This window comes from Lithobates pipiens, unplaced genomic scaffold (genome assembly GCF_037356315.1).
Source record: "Lithobates pipiens isolate NorthernLeopardFrog02 unplaced genomic scaffold, aLitPip1_a1.2 Scaffold_23, whole genome shotgun sequence".
NCBI lineage: Eukaryota > Metazoa > Chordata > Amphibia > Anura > Ranidae > Lithobates > Lithobates pipiens.
In genome coordinates, this window is record NW_027507785.1 from 88,316,289 (window position 1) to 88,332,905 (window position 16,617).

Consider the following 16,617-nt stretch of genomic DNA (forward strand, 5'->3'; position numbering starts at 1 on the left):
GCGGGTAAGGGCTTATGGCTTCACGCTGGGAACCCTCCTGCTCATTTCCAAGCCCCGATCCACTCTACTACTGGCACAGCGACAGGGAGAGGAGGGAGGGAGAGGAGGGAGGGAGGGAGAGGAGGGAGTCCCGCGGTGATGTCACGGTCCATGGCCCGGACTCCCAGAAGTGAGAACAGGATACCTGTCAATTGTGAAAGGTGCCAACTGTGGCACCGGAGGGGGAGAGGAGACAAATGAGCGGAAGTTCCACTATTGGGTGGAACTCCTCTTTAACTGTACCTCAGCACTACAAACTGACAACCCTATTTAATTCATTATTAATATCCACAACAAACCGATCCATTCACATCTCCATGCTTTATTTTGTTCAGAAAACACGTTGCAAATCACCCCCCAAACAGTTCAGCCATCTTGAGTAGGGGCAGATGATTTATGTAGCAGTTAATTCCTGGAATCCATCTGCCCTTAGCTCAGGTATGCAGGCGGGAGGGCGCGTTTAGCTGAGAAAGCCCATCCTCCCCTCCTCCAGATGAAAGATAAAATGCCCATGAAGACTCCTGGGATGTATGACATCATTTTGGCCTAGGCCCAAAACCAGGAAGTAACTGAGGAAATAAAAAAACCCAAAAACAACAAGTCAATATAATATACCTTCCTATCAGTTTACTAAGGCGAGCAGCATAAGGATTAAAAATAGGTAATGTTAATTGAAGGTTTAGTTCTGCTAAACTTCGGCCCTGCAGCACTAGGGCCCTCAATCTGAATCTTAGGACACTATTTGCATGGAGTTTGCATACCTAGCCTGTTTTTTTCTGGGTACTCCGGTTTCCTCCCACACTCAAAAGACATGCTGGTACAGTGATTCTCAACCAGGGTTCCTCCAGGAGGTTGCTAGGGGTTCCTTCAGCATTGGGCCGTTTATGCCTCTCGGATAAGTTCCCACTGACACCATTGATCTTTTTCGCTATCTGTAAGGAGTTAATTCCTCCCAATGACCACAAGTGTAAGGACCATTCGTCCCACTGACCATCACACTAACGTATCAGGAGTTGTAGATTTCTAATTTTTAGCAGGGGTTTCCCCAAGACTGGAGAACTATTTCAAGGGTTCCTCTGTGTTGAATAGGTTGAGAAAGGCTGTGCTGGTAGGTTAATTGGCCTCTTTCTAAATTTGCCCTAGTATGCATGTGATGTAAGAAACTTGGATTGTACTCTCCTTGCGGCCCAGGACTGATGTGAATGTATGATATGTAAAGTGTTGTGTAAATTGTTGGTGTTTTATAAATACATTTAATATAAAAATAAGATATAATAAACCAGATAAAATGTCTGACCGCACAGCCTGGAGGTGATGCCACGTCGTCTTTTCCCTGCCTGCAGCTAGCTGGAAGGACAATGAAAGAGAAAAGCACATGTGCATGCAGCACACCTGATTAAAGCCATGGTGCAAATTTCATTCCTGCAACCACAGATTGCAGGAAACGATTTTGCTTGATTCACCCATCAAAACAGACAATGTTAATGCGGGAATCCCTTCCGTCGAGCCATTGTATGCTCCTGGCGGGAGGGGATTTTGGCTAATGACTATAGAAGAAGCTAGCAATAATTGTAAATAAAACCCGCCATGCTGGTTGTACCCAAGTTGATCGACTGAACCATGTATGGGCAGGCTAAATGTACCAAACAGTGTATGGTCTGGCCTAGGCCAGAAACCAGGAAGACACTGCAGAAAGGTAAAACAAAAACATAAAAAACACACACACACACACACACACACACACACACACACACACACACACCAAGCTACTACTCCCTTCCTCTCCCAATGTGCAGCTGTGGAGGAGATGATATGGAAGGATATTGAGACTGATTCAAGTAAATTATGTTTGTGGCATTTAAAAGATTTTTTAAGCTACAACACAAATGCATCAAATGGTGTTGTATATCGGACTGTTCAGCTTTAGTTGTGCTGAAGCACCTGGGTCAGTCTACTTGTGATACTGGTAGTTTTAAAAGCTGGGCTGATGGAGAAGATGGACAAATATTTAGTACCCATAGCCTGTGCATTTTCTCCCTCCTCGCTTTGGTGGGGACCTTCTCTATGGGGGAGATTTACTAAGCCCTCGTTCAAATTTAACGTGGCTTTCAAATCACGCAACTTCACTTGAAATTGCACGATTTCAAAGCCACCTCAGTGTGACTTCAGGTGCGACTTGGCTGATATCTAAGTAAGCCGCATCTGAATTCGCCAAAAGTAGTGCAGGAACTACTTTTTCAAGTTGGTGTGCCACCATAAAGTCGGTGTCGAACCGTTTTGTGCCGTTCCGACAATAGGGTGCAACTTGTCATGCGATTTGACCAGTCACACCGGTGTGAATGGGGGGGCTAAAACTGGTGGCCTTCCATCTTATTCCCCATATTAGACCCTCCCAGAGGAGGAGAGGACTATGACATGCCAGGAAGGAGCAGGCTGTGCTAGGAAATGACTAGCTAGCTTTCTAGCCAGGCACATTGCAAGTGAGTAAAAATCCTTTATGGAAAAGAAAAATGCTAAAATTTAAAATGGTTGATTTTTTTTTTTTTTTTGTACATTTTTTAATTTGTTGGCAGGGTCTCTTTAATTTTCAAGCCTCTGCCATTAGAAATCATAAAGAAAGGTTTTGTTTAGAGCAGAATTCTTTCATTTGAAAGCTTGTAATACAAAATGTTCTTCAGCTAAATAGACACAGAGCACACAAATCTTATAAGAATGCGTGGACTAACAATACAGTTTCCGATAATACACCAAGGACACAGGAGTGAACATCACAGAGCGTGCATAAAGTTGAAATTAAATCCAATTTATAACATAGATCACTATAAACACAGACCCAGGGTGGAAAAGGGTCTACAGAAACGATGTATGTAAACCCCAAAAATGAACTTCTTATTGGCTCAGTTTTGGTCTAATAAATTTACTAATGAAAGAGTTTTGTTAAATCTGTTTGAGAATGCAGAAAATACCAGTTAATCAAGTCAGGAATTCAGAGCTGTCCTGTGCACACTTCCTGCATCACCTCCAAGGATAGCAAATAACCCTCCCTCTGTGTTTTTATTGGATTACAGAAATATCAACCTATATGTTGTGGAGATGGAAGAAAACAGGACGGATTAGTTTCAGACCACAAAAAGCACTGTGTTGTCAGCCTACAACAGGAATCAGCAGCTGAGCTATATGTTCCTGGGAGATCAAGAGGTATTTGTCTGCACCCGCTGGGTCTATACCCCCTTCCATCCACCCCGGCCACTCTTTAGGTAGTTCTGAATAGGAAAAAGAGGGGAAAAACTGCGCTACGGGAAAAAGAAGCAAATAGTGTTGAACGGAAGCTGCAATTCAAATATATACCAAAAATATATCAAACAAAAATAGAAAGAAGAAGAACTGCGCTAGCCACAAGATACCCAATGTGATTAGGGTATATGAAAGTATCAGACCCACACTGTGGGTCTTAGTATCTAGTGTGTTAATATTGTGAATTCCCCAAACTCAATATGTGTGTATCAAACTCTGTGCATAAACCCCTAAACCATAAAGATAAGAATATAAAGAATATATATTTGCTATTAAGCATAAATGACCTATCGAAAAAATACTAAATCTGTGTTCAGAGACACTCTGTATAATATCCATACAGTCATATATCAAAAAATTGAAAAATTAAAATAAAAAATAAAAATAAAAAATAAACATAAAAAATAAATGTCCATATAGTGAATGACCACCAGTGAAACAAAAATTTCAAATGAGGTACAGCAATAAAGAAAAGTTCCAAACGACTGAATTGCAAATGCACGGGTTGAAAATCTTCTCCAAAGACGTGGTGTGCTTATCCCATCACCGAAATAAATGAATCAGCTCCTTACCAGATCCAGACGACCCCCCGTTACAGAGGGTCACCACAAGCAGTAGTAGTCAAAAGGGTGTCCGGATAGCGCCTCCTCCTCAGATGGTCACGAATCTTCCACACGATGGGGTTATGGCTGTTACTCAAGATTAAATTAGATGAGTTCAGTATGTGGTGAAAATTGCCAGTCCTGGAGTCTCATAAATGCCTTGCCTTTGCAGCCTGGGGCACTGGTGTGATCTTACAGGGATCCAGAGAATGATCCATTCTCTGGATCCCTGTAAGATCACACCAGTGCCCCAGGCTGCAAAGGCAAGGCATTTATGAGACTCCAGGACTGGCAATTTTCACCACATACTGAACTCATCTAATTTAATCTTGAGTAACAGCCATAACCCCATCGTGTGGAAGATTCGTGACCATCTGAGGAGGAGGCGCTATCCGGACACCCTTTTGACTACTACTGCTTGTGGTGACCCTCTGTAACGGGGGGTCGTCTGGATCTGGTAAGGAGCTGATTCATTTATTTCGGTGATGGGATAAGCACACCACGTCTTTGGAGAAGATTTTCAACCCGTGCATTTGCAATTCAGTCGTTTGGAACTTTTCTTTATTGCTGTACCTCATTTGAAATTTTTGTTTCACTGGTGGTCATTCACTATATGGACATTTATTTTTTATGTTTATTTTTTATTTTTATTTTTTATTTTTATTTTTTATTTTAATTTTTCAATTTTTTGATATATGACTGTATGGATATTATACAGAGTGTCTCTGAACACAGATTTAGTATTTTTTCGATAGGTCATTTATGCTTAATAGCAAATATATATTCTTTATATTCTTATCTTTATGGTTTAGGGGTTTATGCACAGAGTTTGATACACACATATTGAGTTTGGGGAATTCACAATATTAACACACTAGATACTAAGACCCACAGTGTGGGTCTGATACTTTCATATACCCTAATCACATTGGGTATCTTGTGGCTAGCGCAGTTCTTCTTCTTTCTAGGTAGTTCTGAATGCCTGAGGGGCAGGAAGGATCAGCGATAATGTGATCACGGTTACAGTGGTCACATGATCGGAAGCTGGTCCCGCTGGCTAACAATCTTTCTTTTGAAGCGGTCTTTGACAACTCAGTCTTTATGCTGGGGGCACCTTTTGCTGTCAAACATACTGTATGTGTTGGGCGGTCATAAAGGGGTAAAATATGAACTCCACCTTAAAGTGGTAAAAAAAAACTTCTGTGTTACAGATTCTCCCCCTCCGGCCCCTCTTATACTTACCTGAGCCCCATCGCGATTCAGCGCTGTGCATAAGACCTGCGGCTCTCCTGGCTTTGTCCCCCCCACCTGGGCAGATTGATAGCAGCGGGAGCCATTGGCTCTCAATCAACTTCAGTGAGGCGGGAGCAGGGCTGAGTGCCCCCATAGGAATCTGCTTCCTATTGGGGGCACCAGCAAGAGAGGAGGTGGCAGGAGCTCCGGCAGGGGGCCAGGGAAGAGGAGGATCAGGGCACTCTGTGCAATTCTATTGCACAGAACAGGCAAGTATAGACATGTTGCTTATTTGTTTTCAGCCAAGAATCCCTGTGCGCATGCGCCGCTGAAGTCAGCAGCTCATTGCGAGGGGAATATCTCCTAAACCGTGCAGGTTTAGGAGATTCTTTTTACCTATAGGTAAGCCTTATTATAGGCTTACCTGTAGGTAGACGTTAACATTTTGACTATACAACCGCTTTAATGAAATTAAAGCACTTTCCCCTGAACTCTTGTGAGATCCTGCAGATTACAGAAAAGAAGGCATTGGTAAACATAGCCTTCCCAGGGGGTATCAAGGACTACATCACCAGTGCTTCAATTGGATGTAATTAAAATGTATGTTTTGTAATAAATCCCTTTAATATGCTTTGAATGGGCTGTTTTTATAGATGTGCATCAAATAGAGGAAGAGAGACAACTTTCTTTCTTTTCCCAAGAAGGGTTGTCCTTTTCTTTTGTATTATAGAACAGTTTTTGTCATAGGTCATTATACGCATACTTTGCTTTGTGGATTTTCACGAAAAGGCCGGTGTAGCCTCTGATTATCCTTACCCCCACAAGGATACATATGCCACAGACTGAGAAATCCTGGCACAGGCGAACATGCAGGAAGCACTGTATTAATGAGCCAGAGCTGCCATTTGTGCTGAATCAGACCGTTACTCAGAAATAGGAAGAGAACAACAGGCTACATAAACCGCACAATCTGCAAACTTTCAATATCTTGTTTATTAGGAAAAGAACATTGCCGGGGCAAAAGGAAACGCAGGAAACTCGCACAGCACTCAGAAAAATGTACAACTAAGACAGTAAACTCAACTGAGAAAATTGTGCAACTGAACCTTTCTCAGGAAAAAGGAGAATAGAACGGACATAATATATATGAATATACTAAGTGGCCAGAAACCCTGCATCTGCCGCGGAAGTGGGCAAACATTTATTTTATTTGCTACAGTTTACCCAAATTACATTTTTAGAATTTTTTTTCACACAGATAGAGCTTTCTTTTGGTGGTATTTAATTGGTGCTGGGACCAAAAATTTTGAAAAAAACAAAACAAAATTGTTTCATAGTTTGCTATAAAATTTTGAAAACCGATAATTTTTCTCCTTCATAGATGGGCACTGATGAGGCTGTACTGATGGGCACTGATGAGGCTGTACTGATGGGCACTGATGAGGCTGTACTGATGGGCACTGATGAGGCTGTACTGATGGGCACTGATGAGGCTGTACTGATGGGCACTGATGAGGCGGCACTAATGGGTGGCACTGATGAGGCGGCACTAATGGGTGGCACTGATGAGGCGGCACTAATGGGTGGCACTGATGAGGCGGCACTAATGGGTGGCACTGATGAGGCGGCACTAATGGGTGGCACTGATGAGGCGGCACTAATGGGTGGCACTGATGAGGCGGCACTAATGGGTGGCACTGATGAGGCGGCACTAATGGGTGGCACTGATGAGGCGGCACTAATGGGTGGCACTGATGAGGCGGCACTAATGGGTGGCACTGATGAGGCGGCACTAATGGGTGGCACTGATGAGGCGGCACTAATGGGTGGCACTGATGAGGCGGCACTGATGAGGCGGCACTGATGAGGCGGCACTGATAGGTGGCACTGGCAGCTGACATTGGTGGGCATAGAAAATGCAGCAGCGGCTTTCTGTGTGAGGGACCGATGTCCCTCTGACAGAAGCCGGTGATTGGCTTTTTTCCCCCTCACGCCGACAGCATGAGAAAAAAAAAAGTGCAGATTACCCTTCTGTTTACATCACGTGATCAGCCGTCATTGGCTGACAGCCAATTACGTGGTGGTAAGGGGTTGGAATCAACTCCTCACTCGGATCTGTGATCAGCCGAGTCTCATAGATTCGGTGATCACAGAGCGGGTCATGCAGACAGCACTTGCTCGGCAGGACGTCCATGGACGCCCTCCTGGCAATTAAGACCCACGTAGTTAAGTAGGTTACTGATACTAAGCATTTGCACGAGTACTCATTCTCGTGAAAATGCTCCAATACCTGAAACTAATACCTCTACGGTGCAATTTGAGCCTATACAAAATAAATGGTCTCAAATCGCACTGCAAAGAACCGCATGCGATTTAAAACAGGAATGCGGTGCGATTCCTGTCCGAATCATATGTGGGTTCCCCCACTGCTCCTGTGTAAACCTAGAGTCGTTGCGAGTTCAGCCTGGGTTCACACAGTAGATGTGGGGGAAATGCAATTTGGACAGGATTCGCACTGCATTCCTATTAAAATCACATCATTCCTTATAGTGCAATTTTTAGCCCATTCATTTTATATGGGCTCAAATCTCACTGCGAAGGTATCGGTACTTGGTAGGGTTGTCCCGATACCACTTTTTTAAGACCGAGTACAAGTACTGGTAATTTTTTTCAAGTACTCACCAATACCAGTTATTGATACTTTTTTTTTTAAATGTCACGTGACAGTGGCACTAATATGCAGGACTGATAGGTGGCACCGATGAGGCGTGGACTGTATCAGTAGCTTTTTATTTATATACTTTTTACAATTTTATTTTTTACAATTTTTTTTTATTACTTTTTACAATATATAATAAATACCGGTATATATATTTATATTCAAGTTTTAATATTCCAGCCACTGAGCAAATCTACATACGGTATATAGAACCAACTGCTTTCTAGGAATTACCATTTCTCTAAACAATAGTATTCTGAGGGAAATGAAAGTGCAAGTAGAAGTGAGATGATGAGGTTTGACTCCATAGTCCTGAAAGTAGACTTACCACCGACACAAAGCTCATTTGTAATCATTTCCAACTCTCCTCACTGAAACGCCCTTCACACTGGAGTGTTTGTATGCCCGTTCTCTACGCAGAAACCCATTATTTCTAATTGTTCCTACTCACACTTGTACAAGTACAAAAAGTACAAGTTTTTTTTTAAGCAAATTCAGTCCCATAGACTTAAATGGGAGGGCCATGTTCTTACACGCTATCTAATATGTGCTCAAGCAGCCAACTCAGAAATGTACAGTATGGAAATCTTTGCCGTTGACTCTGGTGGGAAGAATCAAGCTTACAAAGAGGACTTGTTTACCCAAGTTTCTTTATGTATTTCAGAACACCCCAGTCCCCATTACCAAAACTCTTTTAAAGCCGGCCACAGATGGTTAAAATCATCAGATTTGAACCCTGCATGGGCAGGCTGAATGTAGCCTGCCCATGCACATGGGCAGGCTGGCTGTACTTGGTCACAACCAGCCTGCCGGATTTTACATGTGATTATTGTCAGTCGATATTATAGTTGCTAGCCATGATCACGGTGTTCTCCTGGTGTGGACGGCTTCCCCTGCCAGGAGAACACAATGGCTCTGCAGAAGGGATTCCCCTGTCAACACTATCTGTGTTGATGGTAGAAATCAAGCAATTTACTTTCCTGCAATCACGGGTTGCAGAAAATCATGTCGTCTATGGCTGCCCTTACTAAACTTGATCAGATACTTTTCTTTTTCACATGGGTGGATGGCGAAATCTACTTTAAAGCTCCCACTTTCACTAGGTGACCTCTCTCTCCCTTGTTTCCAAAAGTACTACTGGATGACGTCTTGGTGATTGTGAGATGGTGGTTTTCCCAACCAGTAACTAATAGTAAATCTAGAAGCTGCTTTATTGAGGTCTTATTTTGAGTTAAGCAATAGTGTAGTTCGAGGCCCACAATCCAATCCCAATATCAGGGCAAAGATGAACACAACTATTTTGGTTTGGAGACAGATGAGTAGACATACAGGAGAGGTGAACACTTTAACTCCACATACACCCTATGGGGTAATCCAGCCCTTCCTCTCTTTCGCTTACCTGACCCTAGAATTTAGGCAAATTATGGCATTAAAACCCTCAAACCTGTGCTGCCTGCAAGACATCGCCTCCCTTTTGATAGATTAAGGCAGAGTTCCACTACCCCAACGGGATGTTTATTAGATTTCTTTAGCTACAACTTGTATCTGTTTCTCTTGCCACCCACACGGTTGAAAGATTTTTGACTTGTACTAATGCAGATCAGATCCTTTTGTCCCTTTATGAATAGAGGGTTTTGCCTGTGTCTAAGGGTGGGTTGCAACACAGACAAAACCCGTCGTTCAACACGGCCACGACCTGCGCTGCAACAGCGAAGCCCAATCTGACAACTACGGTCTTCCTCCGCTGTTTGCGTAGCTTTCAATTGTGGCCCATCAAAAGATATCCCCCATCAAAAAATGCCTCCTATGGTGTGCGCATGCGTTATGGTGATGTCACGCCAGCTGATCAGGAATTCAGCTGGAGTGCCCTTCCGTGCTGAGCATGCCCGGGCACTTTTCAATAGAACACCGGAAAAAGCTTGTGTGTATATACATGCCACACTGACAAATCAAGTCGAAGACCTTGAGCTGTTCCCAGACAGCACATGGAGTGACATGAAGCAAAGGAGGCCAAGTACATATCATTGGGGGGAGGAGAGTTGACACCATCGGTTCCCTAAGGTACCGGTCACCTACAAGTCGGATTGAAGTAGTACAGGAACCTTTTCTGAAGTCGGAGCGACTTCAGTAGCGTGCATTAAGACGGCTCTCATTCACTTACATTGATTTTTAAATGTTGTCTGACCTGAGGCGACTAGGGGCGATCTGAAGTCGGATCTGAGTTGCCCCTGTGTGAACGGACCCTAAGTGATCCTACATTTGATCTCATCATTGGCACTGACAGGACTGCAGAAAAAGTATAGTTCCACTTTCTATTTGAGCAGAGCAGTTACCACACCAAAAAAACAGGATGCGCTCAACTCTGTGCTCTTTTTTTACATGCAATAAACTCATTGTATTATTGTAAATCATAGGACAGGGTAATATTTATAGGGTACCCAATAATAAGTTTACTGTTATCATTTGACTACAGAAAGTCATTATGAATTTATAGTCATTATTGCATGACTATTGCAGCATCATATCTCCTGCACCCAGGTCATGGATGAAGATAACTTATCTCAAGTAAGTAGCAATCTTTAGACTTGTGTACTATAATGCCCTAAGGTCAGCTATACAAGTCGTGAACACAGAGCTTCATATTTCGAAGTACAGTTATTGAGTATGAAGGGGAAGTACAGAGTGTTTTCAGTGATCACTTATGTTTTTCAGACCAATTTTTAAAGCAAAACTTAACTTTCAAAAAAAAAATTCTTTAGCCAGCTAACCTCATTTAAAAAAAACTCTGGGCTTTCCCCTCTCCGGTGTTCCTCTGCAGACCTCTCAGACACCATTTTTTTAATATTTACCTTTTTTCCCCAGGAGTATTAAGACCAGACACATGATCCCCTGGGTAATTGTCCTTTTCCTGGGCCTGGACATTCTCAATAACAGACAGCAGCACTGACTTATTGACACCAGCACCACTCTGTATCATTATATTGTGAGTGCAGGGTGTCATGACGACAACCCCTCGGGGGCGGGTCCATGATGCCCTGCACTAATATTTATTCAGTCTGCCAGTTTAAGGAACGCTGGTGGTCATTTAACCCAGGAGAATAAGAGCATCTTATGATGGAGAAGGGGTGCTGTGGTGAGGGACAGTGCCAGAGAGGTGGGGAGTGTTGCAGGCATTGCAGAACAAGGTTAGCCTGCTTTTTATAAGATATATATATATATATATTAATCTTTCACCTCATAAAAGCTATCCCCTTGGTCATTACTTAACTGTTCCTGCCATAGACTTTAATGGATCTGTACTTCTATTCTACAATACAGAAGCTAGGAGTATGGCCCCCTTAAAATCTATCAAGATTTTGTGCAGATTTTGAAACCAAAAGGAGGCGGCAGAAAGAGGCAAGCAAGCAGCTGAATAGGCTGTTTTAGCTCAGATTAGGTCAAGCGGCTAGGTCTTTATTTATTTTTTTTAAATAAAGTTGCACTTTAGTCACTTTGAAATGTTTTCTATAATTTTTCCATTTCGTTTTTAACATAGGAAATCCTCAAACCTTTAGAATTACAATCCTGTGTGTGTCCCCGTGTGGAGGTTTGCTCTCTTTTCCGCTGTAACCACTGAGACAGGAAGTAAGGAGAATCTCTCCAACCAGCAAGAGATGCCAATAAACAATTTTTTTTTTGTAGGAGGGGTGGTACGATGCTCCATGTGTCCCTCTTGGGGAGATTTTGCTGGTTTCCAGTCTTGGTGGCACCCTGTGTTTCAAGGTATGTCTGTAACCAGGAATTCACCCCAATAGGGGTTTTAATACTTTACACCTCTATCCAAAACTACAGAAAAAACACCAATCATCAATACCACGGCTGTGTGCATTATTGCTCCAGATTAATATGAATCGGATTTCTGAGCTGAACCTACGCAATTTTAATAAACAGAATCGATGTAAAGTCACTTCCCACAGTTCAGCAATAACACAGCACTAACAGATGTTCTTAATATTCACAACATAAAAAGAAACGTCCAGTGGATTCTTTGAATGCAATCCGTTCTGAACACATGCTGGCTTCCTGGAACTCCCCCCGGGTTACATGCGGCTCCCTCTAGGTGGCAAAGAAAATTGACTTTTTAGACCCCACACAAACAGCCGATCAAGATCAGAGCAACATCTCATGGAAAAACTTCCCCGAAACAGAGCGGGGTACACCACTTCTGCATTTCATATGCATCCTTATATCAGATCACTGCTCTATTAACCCTGCAGTATATAGCCGACTCATTTCCTTCTTCATTGTTCACTGGAAACTATGACTATGCGACTATTTCATAGCAGTCAAGGACAATGTATCACAGCAATGATGGAGAGAGGAGATGCAGCTGATCTGAGTCCTACAGAAAATAGGAAAGTTGAAGGCTGCAGCACCTACTATACCATCTGCACACAACGGAGGGCGCCCTGCAATGATGCAGAGCAATCTACATCATTAAAGTCCACCCAGCTTGGGAAAAAATGGGAAGAGGGCCATGGACTTTATGTGACAGGCATGAAACTATCTTTAAGGTTTAGTATAAAAAAAAAAAAAAAAAAATGTAAAGCATAATATACATAGTGGGTGGCGGGCAGGCTTTCACGTAAAACCTTTACCATAGTAAATCTCCCCAAAGTAACAAAGCTGTTGTATAGAAGGCTTCTACTCCTACCTTCTGAGCTACGCATCTCCATGATCTCCACAATCTGCCTTTGGAGCCTCAGTAAAAACCTGTACTTCACATTTTGGGGTTCTCTTAATGCATAATGCCCGATTAGCTGATCTCCAATTCCCCTCAACAATCTTAGGTTTGGAGCACATGTGTCAAACACAAGGCACATGCACCAAATCCTGCTGCCGGATGATTTCACGTGGCCCTCATACTTCTCCTGCAGCTACGACACCCCCCTGGTTTCTTCCAACCTTGTCTCAGCAGCACAGAGGACAGAACTCCTTCACCAGAGCCTGCACTTCTCTGGCAGCCGTAGAGAGGCTTATCTCTGCCAACCTCTCCCCCATCTCAGGAGTGAGAAGCAAAGGAGGAGGATATAACTCTTCCTACAGATCCTGCACCTCTCTGTGAAGCTGTGGTACCCCCTAGTTTCTACCTCCATTGGTCTTGGCATTCAGAAGACTTGGGTGAAGCTGACTCCAGCCCTCCTCTGGTCCTCCTCCTGACCTTGCACTTTTAGCTTCCTAGCTCTGCCACCAGCTTTTTTCCCAACAGCAGCACAAGGTAGGGGGATACACTATAATGTAATGTGGGTAGGGGACTCTTGACTTCTGATGGTGGGGGGGGCTCTTGACAGCTGATGAAAGGGGGGTGGGATGCTCTGGGCATCTAGCCTTAGAGATACAACTGGCCCTTTGAGGGAAACCACCATAATTCTGATGTGGCCCACGATGAAACCAAGTTTGGAGGGTGCCTACCAATACAAAATACAAAAATATTTCCTTTCAGAGTCAGTACTGTGTATGGTTTTCTGGGGCTGAAGTTACGGACCAGGAAGTGGGCAAGTCCGGCAAGGTAGGAGCAGGAACCTTATGGTAAAATTGATTGAATATTTGGGGAATCTGGCGGTAGTACAGGTTTATTTTAGAAAGACTTTATTACTGACAGTCAAGCTGATGTAAATGATGAGTACTTTGTGATAACCGTCCCATGAATGTGCAGGTTGAGTGAAAATTCAACAAATTTTGGATCAAAAGTTGCCAAAATATGACAAAGCAAAGTGATAGTTACAAAACAAAGCTCTGCCGAGATGCATGATGAATGTTTAAAGCTAATCCTGAGGGATGGCAATTTTTTTCAGCTTTGATAAAGTATTGGCATATTGGGGGGGGGGGGGGGGGGGTGCTTAGCTCAGTTGTATTGCTTTTTTTAGTGAATTATGCCAGTCTGAACTGGGGTTAAGGGCTTGCCGGTGTTGTGTTGAATACTGTCCCCCGTCGGATAGTGTCCGCCCTGTACTGCGCTTGCGCAGTACAGAGGACAAGGAGACAGCGAAGATCTCTGAAGACGAACGATGCCTGCGCACTGAGTCCAGGTTCAAGCCTCACCATCCAAGTGGACATAGAGCCTGAATAAAAAATTGCAGAGCAAAGCGAGTCCATGCCCGAAGCGTGGCGAGCCCGCGAGGGGCCGTCTTACTAACTGCTACCATACGTCCACTTGGATGGTGGGGCTTCAACCTGGACTCCGTACGCAGTAACCGTTCATCTTCGGAGACTTTCGGAGTCTCCTTGTCCTCTGTGCTGCGCCTGCGCAGTACGGGCGGACACTATCCGATGGGGGGACAGTTTTTGGCAGAACACCGGCCCACTTTTAAATGAAATTAAAGTATAAATGCCCATACAGAAATTTCAAAATCAAAAACAAACTGAAAATACTGAACCACCTGGCTCATTCTTCAGCAGCACCGCTGCTCTTCTCAATAGTCCTTCTACCCTCATCACCCAGCCCTCCTGGTTCTCTTGGCTCAGTCAGCCTACACTTACAGCACCCTCACACAATACAGTCTGCTCCCTGCAGCACAGGCCCGCTTCCTTGCCTCTCAATAGGGGCTCTCACTCCTCAGACTTATGGATTCTCTCAGCACTCTGGACTTGCCTAGTTGTCCCAGTTTTTCCAGACTTGCATAGCTGTTTCAACTCTCTCAGCCTGATGGAAAACGAATCTCTCCAACACAGAGTGCAGTCTCTTGGGTAGAGCACCTGTTTCCTGGCAGAAACACGCAACCCTCCTGGTTGGAGCACACAGCTCTCTTCTGATGGAGCCCAAGCCTTATGCACACATGCATCCCAGAAAGACCTGGACAAAAGGATTGAAGGCTTTGTGCCACCAGTGTTGTCAACCTACCAGATTGAAATTTACTGACATGACAACCAAAATTTAAAACCTTACAAACCACTTTGACCTACAGGTAAGCCTAGATTAAGGCCCCTTTCACATGGGGCGGATCAGTAATGATCCGCCCCGTGATGATCCGCTCGCTCAGCGGGGATCGCTCCATGGTCCCCGCTGAGCTGGCGGCGGACATTGCGGTCTCCGCACACTGTGCAGGGACCGCCCTGTCAGCTCTCCGCTCTCCTCTATGGGGATCGGATGAGCACGGACCGTCTGTCTGTGTTCATCCGATCCGCTCTGCAGACAGATAGAAAAATAGGATTTTCCTCCGTCTGCAGAATCGGACACTTGCGGAGGCGGACAATAGCGGGTGTCTGCGGATGAACTATCCCATAGGGATGCATGTATGTCTGTATTTCATCCGCAAACGGATGGATGAAATACGGGCATATCGTCCGCATGTGTGAAAGGGGCCTAAGGCTTACCTGTAGGTCCAAGAAATATCTCCTATTTGCCAAAAGACAGGCACCGCTGTCTACGGCGCGCAGGCGCACTGAGCGTTCCGCTGTTAACGGCGATACGCCGCGAGTGGCGGCTCCCGTGCGCATTGCGTGGGAGTGACGTCATCGCGGCTCCGTTGAATGACAGCACCGGAGCAGTGAGACCCACCAAGAAGATGGACACTCCGTACACAAGGGGACAGCGGTGACTTCGCCGGCTCCTGTGTCAGGTAAGTGACACATAATGGACTACTGTGAGATGCATGGTAGTCCATTATGCTTTACCTTTGCAGAGAATCAAAGAGGAAGTAAACCCATTAGGGTTTACTTCCTCTTTAGGTGCAAATTTCAGTATTTAGGCTACAAATAAGTAGAATATGCAATTTTAAAGTAGATATTAACACAAAAAGCATATTTCTTATTTTATTTTCAATATAGTAAGTGGCCCAGAGACAAGGACACAGGAAATTAGAAGGCACACACACACACATGAAATTGAGCAGTGTGTGTCCCTTCCATGTCACAGCAAGTCTCTCCATGCCAGGTGTTCTCTTCTTAAGGGCACTTTCAAAGCGCCCGGGCGTCTGCGGTAAATCGGGCTGCTAATTTTACCATAGTTTTTGTGGTGCTTTCCGACAGATAGTGGTGCACTTTTAACTTCCGCTAACGGCCGAAAAGGCGCTAAAAGCGCCCACAAAGCACCACTTTGCGGCGCTGCCCCACTGATTTCAATGGGCAGGGGTGCTTTAGGAGCAGTGTATACACCGATCCTAAAGCGCCTCAGAGAAGCTGCTAGCAGGGCTTTTTTGATGTCCTGCCAGCGCACCGCTCCAAAGTGAAAGCCCTTTGGCTTTTACATCGGAGTGACAGGAGAGGCGCTTTAAAGGCGCTATTTTTAGTGCTATAGGGCCTGTAAAGTGTGAAAAGGATCCAAGGCTTTGGCCACACCAGTTAGAGGTTGTAGAAGAGCAATGCGTACCGCAATCTTTTACAAGGCATTTGCATAGCTTTCAGCCAGCAAGTACCGTATATACTCGAGTATAGGCCGACCCGAATATAAGCCGAGGCCCCCAATTTACCCCCAAAAAACTGGAAAACTTATTGACTCGTGTATAAGCCGAGGGTGAGACATGGCTGTCCATCCCTGTGTGTCCGTCCATCCCTGTGTGTGTGTGTCCGTCCATCCATCCCTGTGTGTGTGTGTGTGTGTGTGTGTGTGTGTGTGTGTGTGTGTGTGTGTGTGTGTGTCCGTCCATCCCTGTGTGTGTGTCCGTGCAGCCTTGTGTGTGTGTCCAGCCTACCTGTGTCCTGAGCCTCCGTCCCGAGCCGCCGTCGTCCCGAGCCTCCTCCGTCCCGAGCCGT

At 44.5% G+C, this 16,617-nt stretch overlaps 1 protein-coding gene across 1 annotated transcript in view; it reads right to left on the reverse strand.

Moving 5' to 3' along the window:
• PXK (PX domain containing serine/threonine kinase like) overlaps nt 1-16,617 on the reverse strand; it is a 152,002-nt gene that overhangs the window by 102,492 nt on the left and 32,893 nt on the right. The gene's annotated exons all lie outside the window — the stretch shown is intronic.